The 21,891-nt window shown below is 52.5% G+C and overlaps 1 long non-coding RNA gene across 1 annotated transcript; it reads left to right on the top strand.

Annotated features, from left to right (window-relative positions):
• The first annotated feature begins 1,757 nt into the window (after nucleotides 1-1,757).
• LOC138838785 (uncharacterized) lies at nucleotides 1,758-7,671 on the top strand. The gene is made up of 3 exons (XR_011375754.1): nucleotides 1,758-1,900; nucleotides 1,979-2,116; nucleotides 7,483-7,671. It is a non-coding gene; the product is annotated as an uncharacterized lncRNA (long non-coding RNA).
• The last annotated feature ends 14,220 nt before the right edge of the window (nucleotides 7,672-21,891 follow it).

The raw sequence follows: 21,891 nt of genomic DNA, 5'->3' as shown, positions 1-21,891 counted from the left end.
ATGCGATCTTACTCTATACCCAACCTGTTGATGGCCTCTTCTCTGCCCTCCCTTCCCGCTTCTCCAGTGCAGAGATTTTTTTGAGGCAGATTGAGTGCCAGAACACGCTTCTCCTTCTGAATGGTCGAGACAACTGGTGAGAGTCAGGTATGGGGGTGAGGTGAAGATCTATGATGGTTTTCAGCTCAAAAGATGCATTTATTTGACAACCTTTTCAGTGAAGCCCAGGGTTTAATGATGGTCTCTGTCCTCAAGGAGCGCATTGCTGATGGTCAGAGTCAGACCACTAAACAAGAAAGTACAACACAGATTATGCAGAGGACAAGGAAGAAAATACCTAATTAGGGAGGGGATAGGGTGGGGGGAAGGGTTTACACAGAGGTGATATTTAAATAGGACCTTGGCAGATAGAGAGGACCTTGCTGGGCAGGTACGCTGGAGGGCGGGAAGCCCATCCCAGCAGAAGGTGCAGCTCTGCGCGAGGCAGTGGAGGCTGGGGGAACGGAGATTGCTTTGAGATGGGTGGAACACAGGGGTGCAGAAGATGGCTAGAAGGAGCAGCAGAGCCAGCCCATGAAAACTTTGTAGAGCTGACCTCTCTTGCCCAATAGGGATCTAGCTGGGGTACCGGGGACAGTGGGGCTACACTCCCTGGCTGATGGCATCAGCTCACATGGGGGGGTGAGGGACAAGATCTGGCCTGGCTTAGTTTCCCAGGTTTCGTTCTGTTTTGCTTTGAGAGCCTAGGGGCTGAAGAGCCCCCGTCTCCCCCTGGGAAGCTGCTGCTCTGACACTGGGGATCAGCTTGGGGGGGTGGTGGAGGCAGCATCCCCTCCCTCCCCTCCTGGTCAGGGCCTCACTGGAGGTGGCTGGTGAAATTCTGTTGGGGTGCAGTGGTTATGCAGGAGGCATAAGAGGAGCTCAGGGAGGAGGTGCAGGCTAAGGTTTGGGGACAGATGCATCCTGGGCAATCCCCGCCCTGAATAGGCCACGTCTAGCGTGGCATCATTAGCTTCTTAGTTGGGACCCAGCAGTTCAAGCCTCCATTCTCTGCCCCCTTCCTGCTGGTTCAGTATTTCCCCCCCCTCTAAGACAAACAGCCACAAAGCCCCATCTCCTAATGAAACTGTTTGATGTTAATTAATTATGCAGCTGCCTCATTTGCATGCACAGGCTGTGGCTTCTCTCTTACCCTCCTCTGTCAGGAGCCTCTGGGCAAAACAGAGACTTGATACTACTGGCTTCTGCCCATTCCCAGCCCACCCTCCCTGCCGATCTAGAGCAGCACGCAGAGACTGGCCTCAAGAGTGGCCTGTGAAGCCCACTTGGGGACACTGCCCCGGAGATAGCTTGTGACCTCTAGAGCTAACCTAAGGAACCAGGGCCCCTTTGTGCTGTCTAGTTCCTCTCTTGATACATCAACTGTTTGCAGGCAGGCGCTGCTCTGGCTGGCTTCTGTGGCCACTTCTGTCAGGGGAGAAGAACAATATCCCCCAGTCGAGAGTATCTGTTTCTGTGTCTCCTGTGTTGGGAACATGGATGGACCTAAAGAAGTGGGTTGTGTTCAGTGTGGTTTTTCTGGGTTCCGTTAAGAGGTTAACTCTAGGAATCTGTGGGGACTCCACTTTTTCACAGGTCTCCCGTTCTGCAGGCTGTCTGATCTTTAACGGGTCACAGTGTCAACACTGCAGCTACAGTGTGTGGAGTCCACTTGTCACTGAAGCTGCCTGCTAGGGCCTGGCCTTGCAGGCCACGGACCTTGGCTGAGTGTTGGAGGAGGCAGTTGAAAGCAGAAACTGTCTCAATACTAAACCCCTGGTGGAACACCACGGCCACGTTTCGTGCAGAGGCCTGGACCGAGGGGAAGGGACCTACGGTCTGTGGCATGGAGGAGACTAAAGTAAGCACTGGTAGGTAATCACCCCTCTTTTAAGTTACTTCTGTACTTTCTTTAACACCCTGACTATCCCTTTTCTAGTGAGCAGAAGGACAAAGCCGCCAGCCATCCTGGTGTTAGAAGTGATGATGGGCCTTAGAACGTATGCATGGCAATGTATACATGCAGTAGCAGTAAATATCCATCCCTTGTGACTGAAAGAATCTGGAGAAGCACCAAGTAAGTGCACACACACACACACACACACACACCTGTCACCTCTATGGAAACAGGTAAAACTACAAAAAATTAGGAAGGACAGTTTTGGAACATCTTTAAAACTGAGTATATCTGCTTTTATGAAAAACTATGCTACCCTTCTTCTCAGTGGTGGCCACTTCTAATCTGAGCTAGCACCTGATTGAGTGTCTGGGCTCAGAGCTGCCAATTTAGTCAACCCTTTCCAGAGGACAGATTCTGAGGTGCAAGGGCTCCAGGGAAAACAGGAGACAGGGGCCTCCACGGCAAACTCAGCGTTACGCTTCATTTCATGGGGGTGGTTCCAGCCTGAGGGACGGAGTTGCCTGTAGAGAAGGCTGGGGAGGTCTCAGATACAGCAGTGGAGACCTCGTGTCACTGTGAGGGAAAGAAATCAGAGACAAGGCAAGGAACTGGGAACAAGTCTCTTTTTGCCTTTTTTTTTTGGTTGATTGTGGGGCTTGAACTCTGGGCCTGGGCTCTTCAGCTCAAGGCTAGTGCTCTACAACTTGAGCCACAGCACCACTTCTGGTTTTCTGATGGTTTATTGGAGATAAGAGTCTCACAGACTTTCCTGATGGGGCTGGCTTTGAACTGGAATCCTCAGATCTAAGCCTCCTGAGTAGCTAGGATTACAGGTGTGAACTACCAATGTTTGGCTGGGAGAAAGTTTTATTGCAGGGCAAAATATGCTGAGAGAGAGAGAGAGAGAGAGACAGACAGACAGACAGACAGACAGACAGACAGAGACAGAGAGAATATCATTGAGACATTCTTAAGAGAGTACCATGATTCTGGCGTTTTATGGGTGAATTTTAATAGGGTGAGGAGAGTTCATGAGGTAAGTTGGGCTAAAAAGTGAGGAATACCAAGAATAATGGATCAGGATTTTCCTGTACTAAGTTTACTCCCCTCTTCTGTGTCATAGTGTCAGATACATGATAGGACAGGCAGTTTTGCAAGGCTAAGGATATGGCGACGTGGTTGTAATGGAACAAAGGGCTGTTGATGGTCTTCTAGGCTGGCCCAGTTGGTCCCCGGTGATTTGGGGGTGTGGCTAAAGCCCTGCTCGGTGCAGCAGCCGCTAGCCACTGGACAGCTTGCCTCTGCCTATCTAGCCTGACTCATCTGTACTGCAGAGAGAGAATGAGGGGAGAGAGAGAAAGAGAGAGATCCCAGGTGGCCCCCACCTCAGGTTCTTTACCCCCCACCCCCATGTATGGCACTTTTCACCTGTCAGTCCACCCAGGAAGTTGCTGAGTACTTGGGAAAGTGCTCCTTAGACAATGGGTGTGTGGCTGGGGGGGAGCCAGCATCAGGTTCACGAAGCTCGGCCTGGTGTGAGCCATGGGGGCTTTATCTTGCCATTAATGGTTTTCTAAATTGGTGGCAGTGGAGCAAAAAACCCAATTTGCGCCTGGAGCACGCATGATTACTATTGTAATAACCTCAGCTAATAAGAATATGATGTGGGGCTAGGCTGGGAGAGAAAACACATTTCTCATTAGCTTTTGATTAATTACTCTACATAATTTCTTAGCCGTGGTGGCCAGCGGGGTGGGTGTTACCATCTCTTTACCTCCCCTTGACCCCGGCAGGCTATGGGTCATCCTAGCCCCGATGTGCATCCACAGTGGCCATCAGCTCCTCTCCTAAACTGCCCTCCCTTCTCCTCTCCTCACAGCCTTTCCTGATTGTCTCTCACCCGCCCCGCCCCAGCCCTCCTTTTCCCTGCCTTCTCCATCTCTTCTTCCTGCCTTCCCTTCTCAGCCTTTCCCTCTTCCTCACAGAGTCCACACGGCCTGCCTGCACTGCCAGGAAGGTAAGGAAAGGCTTCTTTTCAGGTGCTTGCTCCGCCATCTTGCTCTTGGCGCCCAGACTAAGTGGTTCCTTCGGGTCCCATCCGTGGCTGGTGCGTACTTCCTGTGTCTCCCTGTCTCTCCTGTCTTCGCCGTCTCTTCTTGGGTCATCTGCTTCTCACCAGGTTTGTTTCTGGCCTGGCTCAGCAGCCACATTCTGGATCTTCTTTGAGGCTGCTGAGTGGTTTGGAATTACTCTTACCCTTACCACACAGCACACTTAAAAGGCTGCTTTGGGGGCTGGGAAGGTGGCTCAGTGGTAGAGCGCTTGCCTTGCATGCCTGAGGCCCTGGGTTCGATTCCTCAGCACCACATAAGCAAAAAGAAAAAAGCCGGAAGTGGCACTGTGGCTCAAGTGGTAGAGTGCTAGCCTTGAGCTGAAGAGCTGAGGGACAGCGCCCAGGCCCAGAGTTCAGGCCCCACGACCGGACCCAAAAAAAAAAAAAAAAAAAAAAAAAAAAAAAAAGGCTGCTTTGGCTGAGGCTTCTCAAATCCTTGATGTACTTGCAGCCCTTTGGCTTCCCCTTCTGCCCCATTTCTTCTCTATAGCTGCATCTCTCTGACCTGTGCTGGAGACAGTGCCTGCTTTCTGGCTCACGTGGTTAGACTGGCCAGTAATTAGGGATGGTCTCCATGTGCTATCACTTGTACCATCAGTCACATTTGCAAAATCTGGCTCAGTAATAGAATAATATATTCACAGTTCCAGGGATTAGGACACAGGCATCTTTGAGAAGAGTCATTATCCTGCCTACAGCATCAAGCAAAGGAGAGGCAGTGGTCAATAGTCCTGGTGTGTGGAAAAAGGACAGAACTTGGGGCAGGAGGAACATGGAAAGGCCGGGCAAGTGCCAAATCATGCCAAAAGAAAGCAAGAGTCTGTTTCATGGTTGGTTGATAGATTGGTTGTGTGGGGTATGTGTGTGTGTGGGAGAGGGGAAAGACAGCCTAGAATGATAGGAGGAGAAATTCATTTTTTTGAGACAACATCTCACTTTTAGTCCAGGTTGGCCTTGAACTCACTCTGTAGCCTCAGCTATCCTCTCATGATCTGCCTGCTTCTACCTCTCAAGTGCTGGGAAGGGGCTGGTTATCAAGGATGTGCCTGGGGAGGGGTGGAGAGGGAGGGACAGCAGGATTTTGCCCACCCTGGAACTGTCTGAGGGGCAGTTGAGGATGCTGACCGGACATGTCAGACCTGTTGATACGAACCTGTGAGCTAGCTACCCACATGGGAAGCGACGGTTGAAGTCTTGTGGGGAGAGAGCAGGAAGACAGTTGGATGGAAGCTTTGGGGGATGGCCAAGGAAAGGAAGAGGAAGAGGAGCTAGAACGAAAGAAGAGGCACAGGAAGTGAGCAGCAGGGAGACACCAGGGAGGGTTGATGGGCCGGGTTGGGGGCAGAGGCCTGGTGGGAGATCAGGACACAGCCGTGATTGGTGCTGGGCAGAGCACTCAGGGTGCTCAGGAAGGACTGGATGGTGAGGCGGAAGCCGTGTGTGTGTGTGTGTGTGTGTGTGTGTGGTGTGTGTGTGTGGTGTGTGTGTGTGTGTGTGTATGTGTGTGTGCGTGTGTGTGTGTGTGTGTGTGTGTGTTCAGTAGGAGCTACATGATGGTGTCAGCCTGTGGGCAGGGAGGAGGGCAGATGAGGAGGACATCTGAAAGCAGGGCAGAGGAAGACTGGCCCTGTTGCAAGGAGCAGGAGGAGGTGCAATGTTAGGACCAAGCACAGAAGGTGACAGGGGCTGATGAGGTTGAGAATGGAGCTGGAAGGTTTGGGAAGAGGAGATGGGGTGGGGGCAGTTCATAAATGCTGTGTGGAGGCCACTTCAGATGGGGCCCAGAAACTGGCTGGGAGTGGATATCACACATGGCTCGGGGCAGCTTCCTGGCTGAAGTCTAGAGTCAGAGGAGGAGAAAGCCAGGCCCTGGGTCTTGCAGTACCCCTGGGTCTGAACCTCTGGGTCTCTGGGAACAGGAAGCCTTTGGAGATGGAGGCCTGGCCTGAGATGAAGGTGGAGGAGACAGGGCCAGGCGGGGTAGCAGAGCTAGCCAGGGTTAGGTCATTTCCATCTCCATATCCTCTCCCTTGCTTCTCTTGGAGGACTCCAAAGCTCAGCAGCCTCTGGGGGTGAAAGGAGTTGATGTTTTCAAGGGCATTTGTGAAAAGGAGGCGTATACATGGGTGTTCAGCCTGCTGAGGGCTGTCTCCCGGCCCCTGGCTTCAGCAGCATGCAGCTTCCGTGCCCTCCTCCGCATGCCAAGATTTGGTGACGCCCAGGCCTCCTGCCACTTCTGACATTTCACAGGCCATTGTTTGAGGCCTAATTGCCTGCTCTGAGCCCCCCAGCCATTTCAGCCATTTACCATTCACTGTTCTCAGTGGCTGCCTCTGATAGGCAAGCCATTCTTTGTGGTCACCCAGTGGGAGCCTCAAGTGTGCGTGTGTGCATTCCTGCAATCCCTGATGAGAGGGGGCAGGTGCAGCCCAGGCCTTAGATCCTTTGGGAGAGCTTCAGGCTTTGGGGATCATGGAGGAGAGAAGGGAATAGATGAACTGAGTGGGCACAGGGAACAAGCATGGCTACCAGGCTGGGCAGGGGCCCCATTGCCCAGCAGAGAGGCAAAGAGGGTTCCAGGGGGAGCAGGAAGGCACGAGAAGCCCAGGGCTCTGTGGTTCCCTCTTTGCCCTTCTCTACCAGGTCCCGGCATCCACTGCTGATCGCCACCCCCTGGCAAGAGGAAACCTGGCCAGAGATCCATGTGAAAATAGATGTATTTCTGGATCAGTAGCGAGCCTGAAAAACGGCTGAGCCAGAGTCAGCTCCACTGACAGAAGATCTATGCACCAAATTCCTCTTCAAAATCTATTTCTCCCGAGATTTATTCTTGCCGGGCGCTGCTGGGCTGGGAGAAGTTCAGCACCAGGCGACCGGGCAGCTGCGGCTCTTACTTGTGACCTCACACCCCGACCCTCTTTCACTGCTGACCATTTCCCAGCGTGAGCGGTGGTCAAATTAGGCAGCGGCTGATAGGCCCATGGCAGGAGCAGAAAAGTCAGGGCGGAAATGCAAGAGGGATTTGAATGGCAAAAAGGTCATTTTCATGCATTCCCCTGGCTGGGTGGGAAGCCTGTGTGAGGCAGCATGACACCCCGTCCTGAAAGCCAGGAGAGTAAGTGATGGCTATATTTATGTTTCCATCGAAATGCATGGATCAAAGCAGACACTTTAATCTATTCAACAACAGCCTGAGGATTAAAAAGTTGCAGTCAAATCACACTCTTAAATTGGTAATATATTTTTGCTTGTCACCCGACAAATCATTTTAGAGAGAGAACCTCCAGGCAGGGTGAGTGGGAGACCTGGAGACTTGAACCTGGGTTCCCAACCTGGAAGCCCTTCCCCCCCCTACACACACACGGCCCAATCTGCCGTGATCGCCACAGTAACCTAAGAGATGGATGCCATGATTATTCCCATTTCATAGGCCAAGAGACAGAGAGCGGCGGTTTGTCTGCATCACACATTGCAAGAGGAAGTGGGATATAAAACTATTCCTACTCTTCTGCTGGAGCCGGGGGTCAGAGCGTACATCTCTCACGGAGGGTGGCGGAAAGAAGCGGGGACTGCTCTGTCATGGATGGAGCCCCTACAGCAGGTTCCTTCATCTGTGAGTGGGCCTAATGAGCGTTCACAACGAGATGAGATTCACTAGCACAGGTAAGAACTTAGATATGTGCGGAGCTCTGAAGACTTCTAAGGGAGAGAGGGCCGTCTTCTCAGGTAGGCTGGGCTGTGAGCAGAAAAGGACATTTTGTTACCCTGATCTAATCTTGTACTACCTTAGTGAGCTAGTGGAATTTCCACCCTGTCCCTGATCTTGTTTATCTTTGAGGACGGGATGACTTTAGGCCAGAAGTCCCTCTTCTCGGGGTATCTAAGAACAGCCATTCAGACAACCTTGTTATACCCGCCTGCATGTTAAGGGACGTACTACAGCGTCACAACAGTACACAACTGCCCTGCTGTCGGCCAGAACAAAGCCATGAGGCGTGAAAAGAGGTGGCATCTACACGTCTAGAAATCCCTACTTGTTCCCAGAAAAGACACGGATAGCCCTCTTCCTTACTAGTGTATCGCTCCCCCTATTTCCATTGCTCTCTATCTAGAACCACTTGACCCCCAGGAAAGTTGATGTGCCAGTCTTATTTCTTTCATCTTTTATCCTGGGCTGGGAATGAAAGAAAGCCTAGTTCAGGAACTGGGGGCTATAGCTCAGTGGTAGAGCACCCAACTGACAGAGGCGAGGCACTGGTTTTGATCTCAAATACACAATTCCTGGGGTGGTGACGGTGGGGAAAGGACCTGCTTTGGAGTTGAAAACTAGAAACAATTTGACTTGCTCTGTGTGACTCCAATAGGGTTAACTGGATCTTTAAGGAGATCGATGAATTTCAGCCCAGGACAAGCAAGAACTCTCTAACCACGTGTGTAGGGCACAGAGGAAATAGTGACCTCATCCAGAAGTTGCTATTTCTAAGACCAGATTTCTTTAATGGTCCCTTCCCTTCCAGGCTTGACTCAATGTCTCTAACCTTTGAGTTTGTGGGATGGGCATGGTGTTGGGGGAAGGGTGGAGATGGCTGGGCTGCAGGAATGGAGGCAAAGCTAGCACCAGCAAGGCAAGAAATCCGTCCCCCGGCCCCCCCCCCCTCCCGGCCCATAACCAAAGTGGTTCTTGGAACCATAGCAGTCTTGAGTCAAGAGAAAACCAGGGCCAAGGGGTTCCTTCTGGTTAAGGGGTTCCTTAACCCGTGGGAATCCATCTGCCAGTCAGCTGCTCTCTCTGAGCCCCAGTGCCTTTGTATGGAAAGCAGAAAGAACATCAACATCTTCCCCACTCAAGGCAGTCAGCCCTGCACTTGTAGGGAGGAGCTGTTCCCAGAAGGGGAGGGGTGCGGCAGGCAGCCCACAGTGTAGGTATCCATAGCTGGCAGGCCAGGGTCCCCTCTGCACACCCACTCCTGGGGCGCTGGCCATGCAGGCTGAGGGTCTGGGGAGTGGAGCAAAATGGCCGGATCACACCATCTGCCTGTGTGGGAAGGGGGCACAGGTGTCCGAGTAACTGCTGATGCCTGAGCCAGCTCTCCTTGCATCTGGTCCTGGGGTACAGTGAGCCCTTGCTGGTCCCAGGTGTGCGCAGAGGTGGCCGTTCCCAAGGGGCACTGGCACTCCGTCCTGCGCCCACGGCCCCCTCCCTCTGGCAAGCCTCGCAGTTGCTAAGCCAGGGAGGTCAGGGCATTATCAGATTCCTTTTACCAACGTGGAAATCAAGAACCAGAGAGGTTAAATCTCTGGCCCCAGGTCCAAAGCCAGTCAATAGTGGGCCTGAACTAGCCCTCGAGGTCACCCCGACTCTTAACTCCATTTTCTTGTGTGACCCTGTGATGCTGTGCAGCTCAGGAAATGTTTAAAGAGAGCCGGAATGGATCAGGCCCGAGTGAGATGTGGGGGCTCTGCTGGGGCTCTGGTTCTGTTCATAGGGAAGCACAATCTGATTGTCCTGTTTAGACTTGAGGTTCCTGGGTGTCCCGCACACCCTGAGCCCACCACCTGCCTACCTGAGCACTGGTCTTACTGGTGATTCCCCTGGGGACAAACCCCTGGGCTTGTGGTGCAAGGCCTTTCTCTGGCCTCCATCTTCTTTCCAGACATCATAGCCCCTTGCTCTGGCCAGCCCTAGCTGCATACTACCTACACCCTGTGTTCTTCAAGGCTCCCTTTCTAGGCCTTCAGTACTCCTTGCAAGCCCTTGGGATAATCTGAAGCACATCCCTGTTCCAGCGTTGCTTCCCCGACCCTTTTCACTGGATTGTGGCTCTTCAAGGCCTGAGCCTAGGTCTTCCCTAGTCTCCCCGCCTCTCCTGCATCCTTCCTCCATGGAGGAAACACTCGGAGATGCACATGAGGTGATGTTTGTGAGATCTTTTTGTCGGTTGTGGGGCTTGAACTCTGGGCATGGGCACTGTCCCTGCACTCTTCATCTCAAGGCTAGCGCTCTGCCACTTGAGCCACAACACCACTTCTGGTTTTCTGAGTGGTGTATTGGAGATAAGAGTCTCACGGACTTTCCTGCTGGGGCTGGCTTTGAACCATAATCCTCAGATCCCAACCCCATGAGTAGCTAGGATTAAAGGCGTGAGCCACCAGTACCTGGCTGTGTGAGATCTTTTCTTATCAAGAACACCACAATGGTTCAACCCAGGCTAGAAAAGTTTGCTAGATCCCCCTAAAACCAAACAATCATTTGGCCATGGTGGTGTGTGCCAGGCTGCCTGGCTACTGCTTGAAGTGTAAAATAGAAAGATCACGTCCCAGAGTGGACCCCAGCAAAACAATGAGATCCTATCTCAAAATAACCAGTGCAAAACCAGGCTGGAGTTGTGGCTCAAGTGGTAGAGCATCTGTCTAGCAATGCTTTGAGTTCCTGTAATGTTAATACTGCTATTGCTAAAACTGAGAAGTGGGAGGGGAGGGATAAAGGATGTTTAGTTCAATAACCTCCCCCAATGTTATGTTCTAGATTATTTTTGTTATTAATGTGAAAATACAAAAAAAATAGCCACAGTCTTTTGTGTTCAAAAAGTATTAACTATCTTTGTTATGATGAATACAGAGGCACATATACATGTAATTATATTCATCTTCCACTTTCTGTCACTAGCAAGTCACTAGTAGGGCAGCGTCACCAACCTTCAATGACTGTGTATCTCCGGGGCTTTTTTGTAACCTCTGGCGTCTGAGGACTTCTGGGAAAGGAGGCTGTGGCTGACTTGAGGCATAGCGAGGCATTCCATGCTCCGTGGAGTGGGACGCGGTGGTTGGGGCCCTGGGCAGTGAACTTGCTGAGCACGAGTGGGTACTTGGTGTCTTCAGAGAGGACATTGCAGCTCTGTGAGTTCTGTCCCCACTTTTATTTCAGGTTCAAACGACTTTTATGGAGGACACCAAAAGGAACTGCTCTGAGTAAATAAACGGAGAGCATTGCAGGCCTGTCTTCCTGGTGGGCATGGGTCAACAGGCAAGCAGCCTGGGTGTGGGAAGGGGGGTGGCGGGGCTTTGTGACTTGGTGGGAGTGGAACTGTGGTTTCCAGCTAGCTTCTGTGTCTATTCACGAAGTGTGGGCATTGTGAGCTCCTCTGCCTTCAGGTGTGAACCAGCCTTCGGTGGTTGTGTTCTGTGTCTACCTGTACGTGTCTGGGAGCGTCCCGGTGAGTACGCAGATAAGCACGGAGCTGTGTCGATCCTGGAAAACATGGGCTTGTGTGTGGATTAGGTGAGCATCAAGCTTGGCCTGTGCGGGGTCTGTGTGTCTCCAGGATGTGCAGCGGGGTGAATGGATCTTCTGGGTGTAAATCTTGTATGGATATCTATCAAGGGTGAGTGAGTGTTTCTAGGCAGAGGTCTGTGAGTCTGGGATGTGTGTGGTTGAGAGAGAGTTGGCTGGCTGGGTGAAATGTATAGACAAGTCCCCGTGGACTGGGCATGTGGCTCTGCTTGGCTTGGTTGCTACTGTTGGTCCCTAGTGGCTCTGCTCTGCTGGTCCACAGAGAGATCAACACCCTTCTCACCAGCTGCCTTGTTGGCCACGGCTCACTCCATAGGCCTCCTGATGCTTGCAGTTGTTATGGAAACCGAAGTAGCTCTGCTTCTGTCTGCCACTGGGTTCTTGGGCTAGGAAAGCTGAGGGCGGGCAGAAGCCACTGTGGTGAGGGCTGGCCAGGGGGCGGCAAGGCGGGGTCTGAGGGACCCCCCCAAGCCTGTTTTGCCTCATATACCCCCTGGGACCTCTTTTCTGCCTTCCCACTTGAGGGCAGATCCCTTCCTGTCAGACAGCTGAGATCAAAGCCTGTCGAGGGAGGGCCTGAGCAAGGGAGGGCCTGAGCGCTCTGACTCTATTGCACAGATACAGAATCCCTCCTTGAAAAAAAATTCAAGACGTATGCTAATTCCACATTACTTTGCATGCCATTTGTACACTATGAATTCAAGGCTCGCAATAAAGTGGCTTTTCAGAAGATGCTGGCAGTATCGGATGGACGGGCTTTGCATGTTTTTGTGTCCTGTGTTTTCTAATAGGCGTCCACTCTAAGTTCACCATGCTGGGAAGACTTGGACATAATGATGTTAAGCACCAAAGAGATCATAGATCCTGGTGGCTCTGAAAAAAATGGAGTAATAAGCACACACCCAGAGGTGTAAGCAGAAGACAATGCATCATCAGGGAGATACACAGAAGAGGCACAAACACAAAGCAAAAGGAGCCGCTGGTTAGCACAGGAGTGGGGAGTGTGGGACTGAGTCCAGAGGACAGCGGGTGTGGTCACCACAGTTAGAGGGGGGGCAGGAGCTTTCAAGGCCCTGTCTTAACTCACTGTCTTCACTATGTGGTGGTAGAGATGCAGATGGGTGTCTACGCTGATGGGAATTCTTTTGAACTTTACAAAGATATTCCTGTACTATTCTGCATGTGTGGCATGTACGATTCCTAAAGTCACCAATCCTGAGCGTGTGACTCCTGCCTTTTTCCAGGTAGTTAGGAGGTGGTGTGGATTCAGGGAAAGAAGCAAGGGAGGATTGCGTTTTTGATGGACTTGAGCTGTCTCCAGCACCAAGTGGCCTTGGAGAAGCCACTCAGCCTCTCCCAGCTTCCGTTTCTTTGTCAGTTTTATGATACCACACTGGGTCTCTTTTTTCTGATGCAAAATTAATTTTGAGCTTTCTGAGAGGCAGGCCCAGTGCTAGGAATAGTCATATACACGTCACAGCAGGACAGGGGAGAACCTGAGTGTGCTGGGAGTGGACCCAGGCCCTAGGTAGGGACAGAAGGACAAGGGAGGAGGTCAGTTTTGATTGGGTCTTAAAAGATGCAGGCAAAACTTTAATTGGCTGAGCTGGGGAAGCACTAAGCAATGGAAGGGCAGCCGCAGTGTTGGTAAGGGTGGATAATCTAGGCCGACCCACCCTTCTCGCTACCACACTGCCCAGGCCGTGGAGAAAGGACGTTTCCTTTAGATGAACACCCTCTGGCTCCAGAGATCCTGACAAGCCCACCCTAAGCCGGCTTTGGGGCAGTATGGAAGCAATGCTGTCTACTCCTTTGGGGCTGAGTGATGCTAAGCAGTTTCTTGGGATTCAGTCTGCTCTTACCCTCCCCACCCCAACACACCAACTCTTCACTGGAGGGGCCTGAAAAGCTGGGTCCATGTCCTTCCTCCATCTCTTAAGAGGGGTGGGGAGTTGTTAGCTTTCTCTGGTGGCAAGTCTTAGTTATCCTGGTCTATACAGTGAGGTGGTGGAGCAGGGGTCACCTGGGAAGGGAGATGATTTTCCTGGTAGAATCATTTGCCCCTTCCAGGAGGAACAATTGGTTCATGTCTGACCTTCCCCTGCTCAGCCCTTTTGTTAGGAAGCCACACTGCCTGGCTAGGTGGGGATGATATTTCTCACTGCTGAAATGTGTAAAGTGGTTTTTTTTTTATATTTCAAGAGTATAGCATTCATGCTCAGAAACACCTTCTTCCTGGGGCCCCCTGAGAGATCAGTTGTTCCAGAGTACCCGCAGGAAGTAAGGCAACCTGTACTTGTTCTCTGAGTAGAGGCCTGATGGGCAGGTCAGCTCTGCGAGCAAGCTGGTCGCTGCAGGCCACCGGAGGGGTGGAGCCATGAGAATCCAACAAGAGAGGGCTTTCTAGACTTTGATGCACAGAATCCAGTGTTAGGGTGGGAAGGCCAAGTTAGAACCCCAAATGCCAGACCAAGGTGGTGTCTGCAAGGACCATATTGACTAAACGTATACTTGTTGGTGCTCAACATGTATTGAAAGAACGCCTCTGGGGAAAAGCCACATTCATCATTACTGATCTGTTCTTTAGTTTGGGGCATAGCGCTTGCTAAGTAGGCAATGAGAAATTCCTCTAGTCCTTTCTCCCCCTCTTTTGGGATAGACTCTTGCTTTTGGCCTAGGCTGGCCTGAATCTCAGGCCTTCCCAGCTCTGCCTCCTGAGTAGCTAGGATTACAGGGAGAAGTCATTGATACCTAGCTAACAAACGTCTTTGCTAGTTTTGAATGCAGTGGTTCATGCAGGGAGGCAGTCCAGTGAATGCCGGAGGCCTAGCACCACTCAGCAATAGAGCACATTGGTTTTGGAAGTGGGCAGGTCAGGATCTGGGTTCTGGCTCTTTGTTCATCTCTCACATGGGTGCAGCGGGAGCAACTATGTGCAGGACCATGAGGCTGGAATGAGGTCGTCCAGCACCGGGAGGAGGGCTACCCCAGTGTCGGCACAGTTGGCATGGTCAGTGGGTGGAGGGTGCAGTGTGGCGTGAGCATTGCTCCTTTTTAAGTCATGCGGGGAGCTTTGGTGAGGGGAGAAACTGTGTTTACCATAGCTCAGAATCATCCTTTGACCTATTCATCCATCTGCCCATCCATCCATCCGTCCGTCCATCCGTCCGTCCGTCCATCCGTCCATCCATCCATCCATCCATCCATCCATCCATCCATCCATTCATCCATCCATCCATCCATCCAACAAAGTCTATTGACCATCTATTAGGTGTCAAAAGGTCAAAACCTCTGTGGCCAAGGACCTTACTCTAGTGAAATCTGCTGGCATAATTTTTTTTTTTTTTTTGGTCCGGTCATGGGGCCTGAACTCTGGGCCTGGGCGCTGTCCCTCAGCTCTTCAGCTCAAGGCTAGCGCTCTACCACTTGAGCCACAGCGCCACTTCCGGATTTTTTTCTTTTTGCTTACGTGGTGCTGAGGAATCAAACCCAGGGCCTCGAGCATGCAAGGCAAGCTCTCTACTACTGAGCCACCTTCCCAGCCCCTGCTGGCATAATTTTACCACTCAACATGTGCAGAGCATTGGTTCCTTGCATGGTTTGGCATATATCTTCCCTTTGCTGTTGTTATGGATGTGTTTGTCCAAGACTGGAACTCAAACTTGCTATCTGACACTTGCTTTTGCTTATTGGCTGTTGCTCTATCATCTGATCTACGACCTCACCCTGCCCTTTGATTTTAATAAAAGCATACTTCTAGAATGTTCTAATCTCACTCCGGCCAACTACAAGGAAAAGGGGAAAACAAATCTATGCTGACATCAGGACATCAGGAGTATGGGGCTTCCCTGCAGCCCCAGGCCATTGGGCTGAAAGGTGGAGAAGCAGGCTGGATCTGAGTTGAATGCTAGTGGGAAAACCAGACCAGGAGTTCAGCCACATGACAAATCCTTTTCTTTCCTGAGACAAATCCTTTACCAACCTCAGGGCCTTGGGTCTCGTGGCCAGTGTGGCTGTGGCTTGGCTGACTCCAGATAGTTGTGTACCCAGGTTACTCCCTCTTGTCTTTCCCACTTCTGCTGGTTGTTTCCCTTTGATGTCTACCACCTTTAGTGTTGTTGCTGTTTAGATGTAGATTTCACATATGAGACAAAATGTGCTTTATTGTCTTTCTGAGTCTACCTTGTTTCACTTAACATGATGATCTCTATGTTACTTCTCTCTCTCTCTCTCTCTCTCTCTCTCTCTCTCATACACAACACATACACACACACACACACACACACACACACACTTTTTCTCAATTCATTTGTTGGTATTTACCTGGAAGGCTAGGCTTTGGAGTCACGTGGTCATATGACATGGATTTCAAGTCTGCTATTTTCTGGGGTATGATGGGCAGGTAGGCAGGGCCTTCCACCCCTGGTAAGGGACTCAGCAGATGGCTGCCTTCGGTGGCTTGGTTTCCATTTTGGAAAATTGCATGGTATGCATACCCAAATTTCAATGTAGCTGCCAGAAGGCTTGCTCTTCCATGAAGCCTCGAGGGAGCCTGCTCCTCCATCCCTGTGCTCCTCCATTCACAGGCCCTGGGACCTTGGCCTGGGCTTCCTGAGAGACCGCCCCCAGGCAGGAGTCCACATCCATAGCAGAGCCCTGATGACTGGTGTGGATGCCATCTGGGTGAAGGGAGGGTGGGGGCTGGTCCAGGATGGCTGCAGGGAGGGGGCGGGGTGACCCACAAGCCATCTCTCTGACTCAACCCACATCTTATCTCTGCGTGGGGTTCTCACCTCCTTCTCCCTGACCTTGTTTCTCCGTGGCTCATTCCAGCCTGCTAACGAGCTTAGCCAGCCGCCTGGCGCCTGCCCCTCTGATGTGCTGCTGACTCAGTCCTGCGGCTCCCCCTTCCTCTGCCCTTGTTTTAAAATGCCAAGTTCATTGTTTTCAGCCCTGGGCGGCACTGGTGGTGGTGGGGGGGAGCCTGGCCCCTTCCCCAGCTCCGAGGGAGACAGTGTCCTGCCACCCCCGGCCTGCTGGCGGTGCACAGGCAGTGGCCATGTTGGGTAGGGGTGGAGGGGGCAGAGAGGGAAATGGCTCAGAGTCTAATAGGGAGGAAAGGATGTGTGGGAGGGGAGGCTGGTATCCTTGAAGCCTGTTCTCTATATTTCTTGGCCTCTGGGATCCAGGAGGTGCTAGCTTCTGCCAGGATGGCCCTGGGGAAGATGGAGTTGGATTGTGAGCACTGGTTGCTCAGTGTCAGGGAGAGGACCAGGAGAAGAGAGATCTAGGCCTCGAACAGGACAGAAGCCAGATGGTAGGGCCTCACACCTATAATCCTAGCTACTCAGGAGGCTGAGATCTAAGAATTGACGTTCAAAGCCAGCCTAGGCAGGAAAGCCCTAGAGATGCTATCTCCAACTAACCAGCAAAATACAGGATTGAAAGTATGGCTCAAGTGGTAGAGCACCAGCTATGAAGGAGAAAGTGGAGGGAGAGGCCTTGAGTTCAATTCCTGATACCTGCTCCAAACCAAACAATAAAAGGCAAAAAAAAATAGAAAGGGGGTTAGAAAGAGAGGGAGGAGGAAAGGCAGAAGGATAGAAAGGGCAAGAAGGAAGGAAAGACGATGGAAAGAAGGAAAGAGGGGAAGGATGGAAGAGAGGAAAGAAGAGGGAAGGAAGGAAGGAGAGAAGGAAGAAGGATGATGGGAAGGGAAGGCATACAAGGTAATTTTTTTTATTTTTTTGTCAGTCATGGGGCCTGAACTCTGGGCCTGGGCACTGTCCCTCAGCTCTACCACTTGAGACAGAGCGCCACTTCTGGTTTTCTGGTGGTTTATTGGAGATAAGAGTTTCATGGACTTTTGTGCCCGGGCTGGCTTTGAACTGTGATCTGCAGATCTCAGCCTCCTGAGTTGCTAGGATTACGGGCATGAGCCACCAGCACCCGGCCCAAAGTAATTCTTACCCAGAGCAGTTTTCATCGAATCTGCACAGGCTGAGCTTACGGATTGGTCGAGACTTAAAATATTTATCAGGAGGCACCAACCATGGAATAGAGATCCTGCAGGAGCTGGGCTGGGGCCTCAAAGCCCCTGTGCCATGTCAGGAGCTAACCCTTTGGGTACTGGGCCATGGGGAGACTGGCAAGAGTAGAGCAGGAAGTAATTCCATCTCCATGATGTGGTGGCTCTCCATTTCCTGGTGCATTCTCGGTGCCAGGGCAGGGCTTGGGCCAGGTGGGGGTCTGCTGTGTCGAATGGATGAGGGACATGGGAGGTGGAGCTGGGTGGTCAGTCCAGGGGAGGGCAGTGCACTTAGGGATCTGGGGAACCTTTCAGGTTTGGGTTTGGGGTCCCTGGCTTGGGGTGTGGGTACGGAGGGACAGGCTAGTTTCTGGAAGACTAGGTGGGAGGCAATCATGGAACGGCACAGCGCAGGAGTTCAAGTCTTTTTATTATGAGAGGGGGGCAGGGAAGGGCTTTGGTGGGAAGGAGGTCCTGTACCCCCAAGCTCCATGATCATGAAGGCACGCACGGGCAGATGAGGGTGCACTCACCTACCCCCGTGGAGGCAAGTCCGCAGCAGGCAAAACCTCCAGGATGCCCGGGGCTTCCCCATGGGCCTGCTGGTCCCGATGCCCTTGAAATGCCCTGGGCCAGGGGAATGGGCCCTTCTGCCAGCTTTCTTTTCCTTCCTGAGATCTAGGGGGGTTTGTTGTGTATGAGAGCGAATGGGGGACAGAGAGAGGGTGGTAGGGAAAGATAGAAGGGTGGGTATGGAAATGGCCCCATGGCTTTGTTCTACCTGAGTTCCAGGTCTCTGGTGGCCCCCTGTCAGAGCAGCAAGGGGTTGGTGAACTTCTGAGCATCTAGGACACCCACTATAAATGACAGGCCAGACCTGGGGGAGGGGTGGGGGAGAGGAGCCAGGGGGAGGGAGAGGGCTGATCTCCCGGCTTGTCAGGGGCCTGCTGCAGGTTCCCCCTGCATCGGCCATACTTACTCGCACCCTGCCCATCCCCTGCTCCTCCTTGCTTCCCTCCCTGGGTCTCCAGCCAGCCCGCCGGCTTGATGAATTAGCCCCATAGATATTCCGTCGGGAAAGCAAACACATATCATATATATCTTTGACAAGTTATTATTCTCCCTTATCAGGATTCGGGTGCATCCGTGGCCACCATTACTCACACAGCGCGGGCACCGGCCTCGCTGCGGCCCAGGCTGTAGCCACACTAAGGGGCACTGTCTGGCCAGGGTCCTACCGTGCATCTAGGCTGTGCTGCGTAGGTGTAGGTGAGTGTGTGCCAGTGTGTGCGGAGGTGAGGGTGTGCAGCCCCAGCTCGCCCAATCCTGGTCTCAAGGTGGATGGACACTTCTCCAAGCAGAGGCTGGCTGGGGTCCGAGATGAACCTGGTGCTGCTCTGGGCCTTCCATCTTCTCACCAAGCCTCAAGGAAGGTTCTAGTTTGGGCCTTGCCCTTGTCCACTTTGTGGGGCTAGGATGGTGCCCTCATTCTCCTTTGCTCTGGACCTGCCAAGCAGGGAGGCTCACCTGGCCACCTCCCATCACCGGTGGGTTTCTCAGAGCCCAAGGGGGTCCCCTGGGCTCCCCGCTAGGCCCTGTGGTAGCCGAGGCCCAGTGGCTGGCTGGGGAGGGGTCTGATGAGTGAGATGTAGGCGGGTGCCAGTGCTCTGGAGGGCAGTGATTTGTCATCTTTCACCCAGCACATTCCCACTTCCCCAGGGGCAGGCCCACATTAACAAGTCCTCTACTTAGGAATATAAATGGGGCCTCTGGAATTGCTCCCGACAGCCTGCAGGCCGCTAATGCACTCGGGCCTTGGGGAGAGGAGGAAAGAGGAGGGGAGGGGAGGAGAGGGGAGGAGAGGAGAGGAGAGGGGATAGGGCTGGATTCTGAAGGGAAGGGGGACACCCATCAGCCTGCTCCGGAGAGGGAGAGGACGGGGCGGTCCCTGCTGCCTCACACTCCCCAACCTGACATTGCCCCGGTGGGTGGTGAAGAGGTCGGCTCCCGGCTCTCCTGGGCACGCCCACCTGTCTGTCCATCATGACAGTAGAGCAGAGACCTCAGCCATTGCCGCCTGAGAGGCATGCAGGGGTTTGATGAGCCATCCGGGAGCCTGCTAGGCAGTCACTTCCACAAGCCTAAGTGGCTGCCTCCTTTTCCTCCAGCTCCATCCTGAGCCTTGCCCCGCCCTGCCCCATCAGAGGAGGCCAGGAAGAGAGGAGCCCGGGTCAAAGGTAGCGGTGACCTGGCCACCTGTGTTTGCCCACACTGGGGGCCTGTGCGGACTGGTACAGCCAGCGGAGCTGGCATAGGTGACAGACACTGCAGGCGGGCACCAGTGAAGGCACCATCGCTACCCTTGGGGGTGGTCGTTTGTGGTAGAGATGGCAGAGGGGAATCCGAGTGTCCTGAGACACATTCTGGACCTGTAAAGAGGTGCCATGGACCCTTCAGGGGGTCAGGCAGAGAGGCCGAGGGCCGAGCCGGTGTAGTGGGAGGCTCTGAGGACTCCTGGAGAAGGAGGTGTAGGTGGGTGGGACTTAGGTGTACCTGGAAATGGGGCAATCAGAGCTTTGGAGGGAAGCCACGCCTACATTTGGGAAGGGACTGTGGACGTTTGCTCATCACCCCCCCTCCCCCACTCCCATTTCCAATGCCCATCAGGAACCAGAGGCATGAGAAATGAGGACAAGCTGGAGCAGGAAACAGTTTAGCCTTCCGGGGCTACAGGGCTACTTCCAGCATCTGGGCACTGTCTGTGTCTGATGCTCAGTGGCCTGGTACTGCTGCAGGGAGAACACTCATCCAATCTAGGTTCCATAGAAAGGCTGGAATCGAGACCCCGGGTGCAATTAGCATTATAACCACTAGAGGGAAGCCCAGGCCCTCGTTTCCTCTCTCAGCCTGCAGCGGCCTGGGCTGGGGAGTGATGGGAGGTGGGAGTCAGTGTTGCTGGTCTGGGTTACAGGTGTTTGTGCGGAGATGAGGAGACCCACTCCGCTCCCTCATTGTTTTGAGGTCTCTTAGTGCACGAATCAATCCATTTTGAGTTAGGCAAGAAAAAATCTCTTCAAATTTTAGAGCCACTAAAAAACAATGTTCGTTTACACATTGCATGTGTGCAATACTTTTTCCAGTGCCGTTTACAGAAATGGGCGGTGGACATTAAGAAGGTTAAAAGACTGTCTACATGTGGTTGGTAGTCAGAATCATGGGCATGGTGCCACACAGAATGGTGGGCATCCCAGGTGGGCCACCGACTTGCTGGGTGACCTTGAGCAGGTTAAATGACATCATTGAGCCTCAGTTACCCCATCTATAAAAGGTAGATTATAATACCTACTTCCTAGGGTTATTGCAAGAATAAATGCTGTACAGACTTGTTCATGTGTGCAGCATATGGCAGGCATTCCCGCCTAACCTAACTCTTATTTTCATGATAAACAATCACAGTCAGAGGCCAGCACAAGGCTCTACTTTAAACCAGAACCCTATTCCCTGTCCCCTTCTTTTAGTATCTGAAAGATCTCTGTATGTCAATAAAGTAAAGGAATTGGAAATAAATATTTCTTCCACTCTGGCATTTTCTAGACTTTCCTATAGAAACTTTGTATATTATGATTATTATTTTGCCAGTCCCGGGGTTTGAACTTGGGGCTTAGGCACTGTTCCTGAGCATCTTTATGCTCAAGGCTAGCACTCTACCACTAGAGCCACAGTGCTGCTTCTGGCTTTTTCTGTGTATGTGGTACTGTAGAATGGAACCCAGGGCTTCATGCATGCTAGGCAAGCACTCCACCACTAAGCCACATTCCAGCCCTTATTAATTGATTAATTAAATTTGTTGATTGTGGGGCTTGAACTCTGGGCCTGGGCACTGTCCCTGAGCTCTTTAGCTCAAGGCGAGTGCTCTACCACTTGAGCCACAGCACCACTTCCAATTTTCTGGGTTTATTAGAGATAGGAGTCTCATGGACTTTCCTGCCTGGGCTGGCTTTGAGCCATGACCCTCAGATCTCAGCCTCCTGAGTAGCTAGGATTATAGGTGTGAGCCACCAGTGCCCAGCCCTTATTTATTTTTTAAGTTATGACTTTTTGCTTTTAGTAATTTCCTTTGCTGGGTTGGGGCCGCTAGCATTTGTGGAAGACACAGCCCAGTCTCACGGGGAGTGGGAGATACCTCTGTGCTTGACTTAGAAGTGCACGAAGAACAACAAACAACAAGCACTTCGAGGGGCTGCAGGAGCACAAGAGCCAGGCCCAGCTTCCCTCCAGCCCATCCAAGTGCCCTTGGTCAGGTGCTCCCTGGCCTGGGCCCCTGAGAGGCCTTCCAGACCGTGGGACGGAGTGGAGAAGGGGGAGGGGCGGGGAGGGCAGGCTGGACAAAGTATCCTGTGGGCCAGCTCCTGGGTACCAGGCGCCTCATAGTCTAGTGGGTGACGCTCTGAGGGCACAGCTCCTACACAGTGTGGCAACTAAGAAGTTGGCTTGAGAGGCCCCAGGGCCCTGGTAGTGGT

Source organism: Dipodomys merriami, unplaced genomic scaffold (assembly GCF_024711535.1).
Source record: "Dipodomys merriami isolate MVZ:Mamm:240054 unplaced genomic scaffold, mDipMer1.0.p SCAF_29, whole genome shotgun sequence".
Lineage (NCBI taxonomy): Eukaryota > Metazoa > Chordata > Mammalia > Rodentia > Heteromyidae > Dipodomys > Dipodomys merriami.
Note: the sequence above shows the minus strand (reverse complement) of the source record. Positions and strands in the feature narration are given on the sequence as shown.